This window comes from Triticum aestivum, chromosome 3A (genome assembly GCF_018294505.1).
Source record: "Triticum aestivum cultivar Chinese Spring chromosome 3A, IWGSC CS RefSeq v2.1, whole genome shotgun sequence".
Taxonomy (NCBI): domain Eukaryota; kingdom Viridiplantae; phylum Streptophyta; class Magnoliopsida; order Poales; family Poaceae; genus Triticum; species Triticum aestivum.
The window spans coordinates 26,848,991-26,856,968 of NC_057800.1; the positions used below are offsets into that span (position 1 = coordinate 26,848,991).

Here is a 7,978-nt window from a genome sequence, read left to right on the forward strand (position 1 = left end):
GCTTCATGGACTTGGTGCCAAAAAATTGTCCACCAAAGTCCTGCTCGATATTCCCATGGCTTGGGCGTTGCCTCTTCCTATCCTTCGTCATCATCTCCATGATGCCGACACCATTGCTTGCCGCAGCCCGCGAACGTGAGCGTCTCAGCCCCGTTCGTTGTCGTTTCGGGTTCTAAGGAGAACAGGTGCGCCCAACTCGGGTTCTAGGTCCACTGCTCTGACGGAGTCCCGTACCTCGGCTACTACGTACGAGCCCGAGCACGGGCTACAGATTCTGGACATCTTCTACATCAACGGTTCCTTGCTAGTCTCTGATGTCCACAAACTCAGAAGCTTCAATCTCTCTTAGGGCCAGTTCTCTTGGGCGATTCTATCAGAATCGCCCCCCTCCCCAGCTTCTTTCATAATCACCACTTCATATGTTTTTTTACAATCCTAGCTAATTAGACCTTAACTAGATAGAATTGTAAAAAATAATATGAAGTGGCGATTCTGGGAGAAGCTGGGGGGGGGGGGGGCGATTCTAGGAAAATCACCAAAAAGAACTGGCCCTTAGTCTCTTACGAGAAAGGCTGCCATGTCCCGGAGGCCAACATGGCCACCAAAATCGGGCATCCGTTTTCAATAAGCCCCCTGAATCAGAACCTCGTCTTCTACAACTGCACCACGGCGCGGGTGGCCCGAGCAGGGCTGGTGGACACCGTGGACCAGAACAACACGTTTGTCCGCGCGGTATGACGTTATAACGCGCCGGGCGTGATAGACGGCAGCTACGCTTTAGAGGGATGCAGCAACACCACTGTGTCGGTGTTGGGGGCGTCTGTAGAGGTGAACGCCAGCGACTACGAGGAACTCATCATCGATAGCTTTCTCCTGACATGGCAGCCGCCGAGTGCCGGTAGTGGTAAGCTCACTCACCCTGGTCAGTCGTGAAATACTTCTTAGCAGCAAATAGGCGCTGGGCAGTACATAAATGCCCACGATTGGACGCTTCGACGCGACAATTTTGACCACTTAGATGATCAAAATTGTCTGTCATAGGCGTATAATCCTGAGTTTCAAACAAGCTGGAGCATAGTTGAAGATTTGATTAGGAATGACAATTACATTACAAATGACTAGTGAGATATGGATTCCTCTAACGAAAAGATGAGAGATGTGAGCCCTGTCACAGTCTGTCTTTGCGAGTGGCAATATGGCACCGTATGTGCACCGTCCTGGATTGGGCAGGCACTGGCATTGGGGACTGCCCCACCTGTGTCTCTAGCAGCGGCCAGTGCCGGTAGAGTAACGCGACCTCGGAGTTCACGTGCCTCTGCCCCGATGGCATGCTGCGGTCACATATGCCAGTAAGCCTCCAAATTAATTTTCATTATCATAATAGATTCTAGGACATGGAAATATAATGAAAATGTGATAGTTATCTTCAAAGATCAATAATACACCTGGTCAAGCTTTAGTCCATGGGGAGCAGTCACATCGCGTCACCCCCTGTGGCTGAGAGACTCTTATACCTCATTTTCGTTCGGCTGGACAATTTACTCTTTTGAAAACTCCATCTGCTGCTGAATAATCAACCTGCTGATTTACACAAGAATTTTGCTCACTTAGATGATCGAAATCGCCTGACGCTCAAGTCCCTTGTTTCAACCAAGCTGGAGTATGACCCTCAAGTCCCCAGTTCACCAGTCTGTGCTTTCGAGGATAAGATAAGGCTATGTCGAAGATGTGCCACGAAGGAAGTTTACCAGTCTGTGCTTTCTGTTCACTGGCCGATTCACGCATGTACTACTACTATGTACAGACACTGTTACCAGTCAAGTACACCAGCTGGCACATCTTGTTAACCATGGTCAACAAGAGCGTGCCACCAACCGGCATTGATCGACACGATAGAATTGGCGTGTGTGGACGGTTGTTGCCCAGCCAAAAAGCAGTCAAATGTTCCTGCAAACACAACTCGCTCACTGACTTGCTCTCTCCTCATATACATGTGCAGTTTCACGGACTTGGTGCCAAAAAATTGTCCACCAAAGTCCTGCTGGATGTTCCCATGGCTTGGGCCTCGCCTCTTCCTATCCTTCGTCATCATCTCCACGATGCCGACACCATTGCTTGCCGCAGCCTGCGAACCCAAGCGATGCGGCAACGTGAGCATCTCAGCCCCGTTCGGGGTCATCTCGGGTTCTGAGGAGAACAGGTGTGCCCAGCTTGGGTTCCAGGTCCACTGCTCCAACGGAGTCCCGTACCTCGGCTACTATGAGCCCGAGCACGGGCTACAGATCCTGGACATCTTCTACATCAACGGTTCCTTGCTAGTCTCTGACGTCCACAAACTCAGAGGCTTCAATCTCTCTGACGAGAATGGCTGCCATGTCCCGAAGGCAAACACGGCGACCAAAATCGGGCATCCATTCTCAGTAAGCCCCCTGAATCAGAACCTCGTCTTCTACAACTGCACCAGGGCTCTGGCGACCCGAGCAGGGCTGGTGGACACAGTCTGCCAGAACAACACGTTTGTCCGCGCGGCAGGGCGTTATAACGTGTCGGGCATGATAGACGGTGGCTACGCTTTGGAGGGATGCAGCGCCACCGTTGTGCCGGTGCTGGGGCCGTCTGTAGATGTGAACGCCAGCGACTACGAGGAACTCATCAGCGATGGCTTCCTCATGACATGGCAGCCGCCAAGTGCCGGTAGTGGTAAGCTCACTCACTCTTGCCACTCGTCAAATACTTAGTAGCAAGTAGGCGACGGGCAGTACTACCTCCATACTGGTGCATAAGTCATCTTACGAAAATCAAATAATTTTAGAACACTTAGACGCGGTGCATTAACTCTCATCTTGTTTCTTGTTTCTTGACATGAAGAAAGGAATCAACCAATAAGGCTGGTCATAGTGGGAGTAACTTAGCAAGTAACATAGCGCATTCCAAGACAAGTTTGCTTATGTGGCATCTAGTTAATGAGGAGAGATGTGTTTGGAGTAACATAATATGTTACTGTAACATAACGCAAACCAAAGCAAATTGAGTCTATAATGTAATAAATGCAATCATCTATGATACTACTTGCACTATGAAGGTAGTAACAAAGACTAGTGTCATATGCATGACACTAGTCTAAGTTACTCCCCACTATGAGCAGCCTAAGACACGTGTAACGTATATATTTTTAATGATTTGAGTACCTATAGCATGGCGTGCAGTGGTCAGTTCATTGCATGCAATGATATTGATTAGCAAATAAATATTAAGGTTTCTCGTTGTTTCCCCCGCCTTGGTCACGATACATAACATAAGATAAGGTAGTACATAAAATCGCCTGACGCTCAAGTCCCCAGTTTCAACCAAGCTGGAGTATCACTTGAAAACATGGTTTGAAATGATATACATTTAAAATGATAAGTGATAAATAAATTCCTGCAAAGAAGAGAAGTGAGAGATGCCAGATCTGTCGCCGTCTGTCATGCTAGTGGCAAAATGGCACGATCCTTCCGATCTGTGCACTCCACACACAAATATTCGACCAATCAAGATTTTGAAGTCATGAGAAAGTAGAAGATAATGATACTTTGACCGTGGAAGGTCCAGCAATTGTTAGGCCATGTTTGACCGTGGAAGGTCCAGGAATTGTTGACCGACTCCTTATTACCCTCTCACAACTCATTTAGTTTGCAAGAGCAAGCACCCCGCAAAAAAAAAATGGTTTGCAAGAGCAAGCATATGGATCAGTTTCAAGTCTCTGCAGCTGCCTTGTTCTGCTCAGCCATGCTTCTGCTCACTCTCCTCTGTGGCACCACCATAAGCTCCGAAAAGACCACAACACCGTCGTTAGCCTCAACGTCCTGCGAGCCGGCGGCGTGCGGTGGCCTCCGCATCGCGTACCTGTTCTGGCTCGGCGGCACACACCCGCCGGAGTGCACCTACCGGGCCTTTCGGGTCACCTGCGACACCACTGGTAAGGCTTTCCTCGAAAACTAAGTACCGGATCCTGGATATCTCCTACGAGGAAAGATCGTTCCGGGTCACCAACGACATCGAGCTCTCAAACGGCACCTGCGACATCGAGCTCCGAGTGAATGCCTCCTCCGTTTGCTTTATATATAAAGCGGGGCAAAAGCCTTTTTCGGTGAATGCCTCCTCCGACCTTGGCCTTGTGCCATTCAGCATCAGTCCCACCAACCAGGAGCTCTTCTTCCTCCACGACTGCACCGACCTGCAGGCACGGCCGCCGTTGCCTATGTGGGCGACAATGAACTGGAAGAATGATGGAACCAATATGTCAACCACGTTCAACACATTTGCGTAGCTCGCCGGAGGGTTTAAGCCCGAGAACAAATGGGCACTGGGGCAGGGAACTGCACGGTGTCGCTGATGTTAGTGCTGGGGTTAGGTACCCCGGGGCGGCCGGGGCAAACCACCAGCGGCTGATGAAGGGTGGGTTTCTTCTTAATTACACGGCCGGCGACTGTGCAGCATGCGAGGAGAGCGGTAGACGTTGCCGGATTAACACCGACTACGATATCTCCGAGTGCCACTGTGCCAACGTTGTGTAAGATCAGCTGTGGTGAGCTTCACATGTATCATAGTCGTTACTCGTATCATAGTGGTTTATAGCGAAAGAGAACACATCATGTGTCTAACTGCTATTTACTTCGTCTGTGCCAAAATAACTGACGTGGTTTTAGCTCAAATACACTATGAGAACTGTTTTGTACGATTTCAACATAATGCATGTCACTGGTCTAGTTTTGTACCGTAAGTACTCTTCGGTTTTGGTGCAGTGAGGATCATGCTGGTATAACGGACATTTGCAGAAAATAACAAAGCACGCACACGTTCCTGCTTGAATGTTGCAATGTTCTTTTAATATTGAATATCGATATGTAATGATTATCTCTTCTTTTCGACAAAAGACCAACGTAGTACTATTGGGTGACACTGTTTTTATACATAAATGTTATGTTATATTCCAGGTAGCAAGAAGCGATGGCACAAGATTATGCTAATAGGTATGCTAATTTTTGGCCATTTATATATCAGTAGCTCCCTAATAGTGATTATCTATAATAAATAGGAACTTGAAAAGTTATCTGTCTATAGTCATTGAAAATTGATTGTAAAAAAAACTTGAAACAAGCAGCTCTAAGCTTGTGCATAATAACGAGACCGGTCAATTTATGGTATTTAGCTTGTTGCTACTTTTGCCACCATGTACTCTTGCAGAAAGAGATATGTAAACTATTGATGGCCTAGAAATCATTATGACTGTATTATAACTTCGGGTTTACAGAAGGAAATAACATATGCTTCCATCTCAGGTATGACATCAGCAGCTGCAACCTTTCTCTTTGCATGTCTTTATGCGCTGATATGGTATAGAAAGGGGAAGAGGTTATGGTTTCTCCTTTCCGAGACGACTAAAAGCAACACTGAAAAGAATTATGAGGCCATGATAGCGTCCTATGGATCCCTAGCTCCGAAAAGATACATGTACTCAGAGATAATGAAGATAATGTCTTCTCACGATGACCAGCTTGGAAAAGGAGGTTTCGGTGTCGTTTTCAAAGGAAGACTACACGATGGTCGTCTGGTTGCTGTTAAATTCTTGCATGACTGCAAAGGAAACGGGGATGAGTTTGTGAATGAAGTTATGAGCATTGGAAGGACCTCTCATGTTAATGTTGTTAGTCTATTTGGGTTTTGTTTGGAGGGATCAAAACGTGCTCTTATATATGAGTACATGCCCAACGGTTCCTTGGATAAGTACATTTATTCAGAGAAGTCCAAAGAAATTTTAGGATGGGAGAGGCTCTATGCGATAGCAATTGGGATTGCTCGTGGCCTCGAATACTTGCATCATAGTTGTAATACACGTATCGTCCATTTTGATATCAAGCCCCAAAATATCCTTCTAGACAAAGATTTTAGCCCGAAGATTGCTGATTTTGGTCTAGCTAAATTGTGTCATACAAAGGAGAGCAAGCTTTCAATGACTGGAGCTAGAGGAACAATTGGATTTATCGCTCCAGAAGTTCACTATCGGACCTTCGGGGTGGTTTCAACAAAGTCGGATGTTTATAGTTATGGAATGATGCTGCTGGAGATGGTTGGAGGTAGGAGAAACGTAAAATCAATTGTTGCAAAATCCAGTGAAAAGTATTTTCCAGATTGGATTTATGACCACTTTGCGCAAGATGAGGGATTACAAGCATGTGAAGTTACAAGAGAAATTGAGGAGATCACGAGAAAGATGATCATAATAGGCTTGTGGTGCATACAAGTGTTACCTATGTATCGACCTACTATAACAAGTTCTAGAAATGTTTGAGAGAAGGTTAGATGATCTGGACATGCCGCCGAAGCAGAACTTCTGTGAACTACTGTAAGATATTTCTCCCATATCTTTATTCCTTTGTTTTCCTAGGTGATTAGTTTCTGCAATAATAACTTGACTACCCGCTTATGTCTCATTACAGTGAAAGCTCAGCTCAGAATTTGGATGTAAAAAGTTCATGTTCTACCAAACCTGAAGAGATCAGCCTTGTGAATTCAAAAATCCTACAACAATCGCCAACTCTTTGAGCAGATAGGCCATGTGAATCAAAGAACCTACGTTCATCTCCAACACTGTGAGAAGTTGGCCTGTACTACTGTACATTCAGAAATTGAATTCGGCATTGTACTTGTAGTAGGATATATTCCATATATGCATGACCTAGAGTCAAGAGCAGCCGCATGATAGCATCCTAAGTTACCAACCACGGAAGGAATACAATTTATTCTGATGACTTTTGTGTTACAACTGCTAAAATGCATCGGATGTAGAAATCTACCAAGACCTTTTTGGCTGTAAATTTCCCCCAAAACTTAATACTCGCGATTTGGGCTCAAACTACAGCCCCAAAATTTCAATATTCCGATGTATATCCATCTAAACATTGTTACAATATAAGTCAATTCATACTTTCATAGCAAGCAGATTAATCGTTGAAGAGGAAGGCACATACTTACTTGGTCCTCTCCGTAGATTGTAAATAGCGCCGTGCTTTTTCTTGAAGTGCACACAACCTATCCGGCTACTACCTCCCAACTCTGCGACCGTATTCCTCTCTCCATCCGCTGGCGAGCTGTGGGTTTGCGCCGCTTCTCAGGCAACATCGCTTCAATGGCCCCTAGTTTGCCGCCGTAGCCACCTTTGATGCTGAGTGGGTCAGTGGGGGTGGGCTAGGCTAGCGGTTGGTTGCCGATTCACCCGTGGCGGTCGCCGACTCGCCGCTCACACAATAGGAGACGTCGGGGTGAAAGGGCAGGCTCTTCACGGCGCGGGTCATGACAGCAGTCGCACGCCGCAGCTGCGCCGACAAGCGGACGAGCACAGCCAGGATGACGCGAGGAATCAATAGGGGGCACATACCGCCGGCCAGTGGCGGCGCAAGTTCCTGTAGCCCAAACCAACTCATCGGACGAAGGTAGAAATGGTGAGTGATTTCTGACAGCGACATGGCAAGTTGCGTACGACTCAGGAAGCAACCAGGTGGCACAGTCTGTTTTCGCAGCTCAATTCTACCTTTTCCTTTATTGTTTTTTGGGAGATCATTTTCCTCTCTAATTTTGATAATTTTTCCTTTCAAAAAGAAATGTTCAACGGCCAAAACTCTTGTCTGCAGATGCACAAATTCATGCCATAAAACTTGATGCAAAGTAACGATAGTAGAATCATGAGATGGATAACGATACTAGAATCATGTCAAGATATGAAATAAACATCTACAAGTATGTTGCCCTCTATAACCCTCCTTCAAAATAGATAATAGTGGTTTTATTATCCTGTCCAGCTTGAGACGACGGGATACCAATTTCATCCGTGACAACAAGGTCCAACCAATGGAAGTTGGGACAACTGTACAAAGACAACTCGTCCAACAAGTTAACAATGCAAGTTTACCGCTACATGTCTGGCTAGAAAAAACAAGAT

The 7,978-nt window shown here is 46.3% G+C and overlaps 2 pseudogenes; both read left to right on the forward strand.

Annotated features, from left to right (window-relative positions):
• Positions 1-1,953: 1,953 nt before the first annotated feature.
• LOC123059988 (LEAF RUST 10 DISEASE-RESISTANCE LOCUS RECEPTOR-LIKE PROTEIN KINASE-like 2.5) lies at positions 1,954-6,976 on the forward strand (annotated as a pseudogene).
• LOC123059989 (uncharacterized) lies at positions 2,708-4,970 on the forward strand (annotated as a pseudogene).
• Positions 6,977-7,978: the final 1,002 nt, after the last annotated feature.